Source organism: Squalius cephalus (genome assembly GCF_949319135.1).
Source record: "Squalius cephalus genome assembly, chromosome: 11".
Taxonomy (NCBI): domain Eukaryota; kingdom Metazoa; phylum Chordata; class Actinopteri; order Cypriniformes; family Leuciscidae; genus Squalius; species Squalius cephalus.
This window is the reverse complement of record NC_137132.1, coordinates 6,470,368-6,473,691: the sequence shown is the minus strand read 5'-3', so window position 1 is coordinate 6,473,691 and position 3,324 is coordinate 6,470,368.

Genomic DNA, 3,324 nt, shown 5'->3' with positions numbered 1-3,324 from the left:
ACCATGAGTGGCCTTTTATTCGACCCAGCTACTCTGCTTCTTTCCATGACACAAGATGGCCGCCTCATTGAAGACTATGTGGATGAGTTCCTAGAGCTCGCCCACTTGGTGCCATGGAATGATGACACAGTGAAGATGGTCTTCTGGAGTGGATTTTACAACCATATGTTTCGTCAGGTATCAGTGAGTGTTACAACATGTAGTCTGATATGATATATAGATAATGATCATCCCTTACTGTTAGCGAGGTTGAAGATGCCAGCTCCACTCAGCTGCTGTCACCCCAGTCCACTCCAGCACTTGTAACACTGGTGGCTTTTTTCCATCGAGCCATCACACACCACGAAACTCTTCCCAAGTCCTTCGCCATCATCACTCTTCAAGCAAGTCCCAGAATCCAATCCAATTCCTGAGTCTGTTCCAGTGACAGCAGATCCCAGAGTCCGTTCCATTGAGAGAAGATCCCCGAATCCGTTCCAGTGAGAGAAATTTCCAGAGTCCGTTCCAGTGAGAGAAGTTCCTGAGCTTAGTCCAGAGAGTGCAGCTACGACCATAATGGCTTTTGCATTTATGTGTGTCTGCACTCCAGCCCATAAGCCCATTCCAGTTCACAACGCCATAGCTCCTCCCAAGAAAAGTTTTTTTTGGGTGGGAAGGGTTATATGCAGTGTTAATTTCATTGATGAATAATTTTCGTCAACAACATTTTTTCACAGATGAAAACGAGGTAACTAAATAAAAAATTAATTTTTAATGACAAAAACTATCTATTGAGATTTTCGTCAACTAATAAAAACTACATGAAAATGTTAGATAGTGACGATTTGGGAAGCGATCCAGTCAGAACTGATGTCCTGCGTTTGTGGTAGATGTGCACATTTGTACTGTAAAGTGCTGATCAACCCAGAGGGACACAGTTGGCATGTGCTGCATGTCTCATAAAACGTAAAAAAATGCAAACGTCTGGGAGAATGAGAAGAGCAGACATATAGATCTGAATAAGAGTGATGATGCAAAAAAGAGCTCTATTCGGTACGGTTTTCTGTGCGCACACACCCGACCCGAAGCGTGCAGCCATGCACATAGACACCTGTACAGCGCGCGAGTACTGAATTGAGCTCTCTTCCATGTCTGAATGGAAAAATACACTAGCCTGGCTCCGCCCTCCTACTTACTTCCACTCAATTTTAATTTTCCTTCAGTACTACGTCTGGGTTTGCGGTATATTCTTGGGTTTTCTCCAGCCAATTTTTTGCCGGTCCAATCAGCGAACAGATGGAGTGGCTGAGAACGACGACGTTATGGTGCGCTAGTTTGAGTTGCAGACATACGCCACGACCAAACGTTAGCATTTGGTTATGGCAGATCCAGAGTGGCTCTGGGCAGATCCAATAGTTTTAAACTTCAACAGAGTACCCGCCTTCAAGAACGTTAATGCTTGTCAATGGAGAGTGGCCAGACTCTCTGTACAAATGAAATGTATGAGAGTCTGGTAGGACCAGGCAACAAATACACACAACATTATGTCTAAATGTCCGTTTTGTAGAGTATTCGCGTAAACTATGTTTGTTATGTCTTAAACAGTTTTGAGTGTATCGGATGTGCATCAGTGCAATTGGATCCGCATGTCATTGGACATGATCCGATGTCTTAAAGTAACAGTGGGTAATAAACCTAATGTGTCATGTGTCCTTAATATTGATCAAGCAACAAAAGAAAAAGAGAAAAGCATTCACTGCTTGTTAATAGGTTTAATGGATTACTTCTATTTAATTCATACAAATAAATATGTTTACTTGAAAGAATAAAGAATGGTGTATGCAAGTAGTTATAAAGAATGCATTTATCATTCATTGAAAAGAAGACTGTGTTCTACTTTAGGAAAAGGAGTTTTATTTAATTTTAAGATATTTTTTAAGTCACAGCAGTTAAATCTGTATCTGTATTGCATGTTCAAACTTTAAAATCATTAACAGGTTAATAAATGTATTCTCCGGGAGTGTATGGGTTTGGAAATTTTAGAGAAATTCTAAATGAATGCATTACAATTGAACTAAACCCATTATATTTTAGTAGACTAAATCTACTGTAGATTTAGTCGACTAAAATCTTATTTTATTTCGTCGACAAAAACTAGACTAAAACTAAAGCAATTCAGATGACTAAAATATAACTAAATCTAAATGGCATTTTAGTCAAAAGACTGACTAAAACTAAATAAAAATTTGCTATCAAAATCAACACTGATATAGTACCATGTTTTCACCTCATTAATTATGGTGAGGTCATTAGTGTCAAAAGATTGAGGCAACCGCCAATATGCTATTATTATGGAGAAAACTGATCCTAGACCAGCAGTTATGAGCAGTTTTTCTCTCTAAAAGCAATCAAAAGCTTCAGCAGGCAGTGGTTTGAGTGAGAACTCTTGTCCAGTGTTATTCATGTAAATTTACATTCGTGTTTTGTTCTTATTCTGTTCACTGGCTATTTTATTTAGAAATGGATTTAGTTTTTTTCTTGAAACTGTTGGCTGACAATAAATCACATTTAACATCGAGGTCCAACTTAATTCATACGGAAGAGTATTAGGGCCAAGCAATAATAAAAAAATAAAACCATCTCGAGATTAAAGTCATTATAATGCGAGATTAAACTCGTTAAATTTCGAGAAAAAAAGTCGAAATACAATCTTGAGAATAATCTCATTAAATATCGAGAATAAAGTCGTTGTGTTTCGAGAAAAAAATCATTAAATTTCGAGAAAAAAGTCGAAATACAATCTTGAGAATAAACTCATTACATTTCGAGAAAAAAACTTTTTGTTTTTTTAACATTGCTTAACATTGCATTCTTTTATTATTGCTTGGCCCTAATCCTCTTCCGTAAATTCACCAAGATCCGCTCACTTTAAAGTTTCTGGCCTCGCCACTGCTGTATATCTGCATGTATTCAAAAGAAGACACCCTATAATTAGGCTGCAATTACATAATAAGGGAGACATGTAGAAAAACAATACTGTAACTGTAATTGAGTGAAGGTGAATATATTGTTGAATGCATTATATATATATATATATATATATATATATATATATATATATATATATATATATATATATATATATATATATATATATATATATATATATATATATATATATTTATATATATATATTTATATATATATATTTATATATATATATATTTATTATTATTATTGTGCATTATTAATTATAATAGTGGATTTGGTCCATAACAGAGCGGAGATGTGATTTACTGAATGCGGCCCCTTTAAGAAAAATTACACCGCGCGTACTGAGCATGC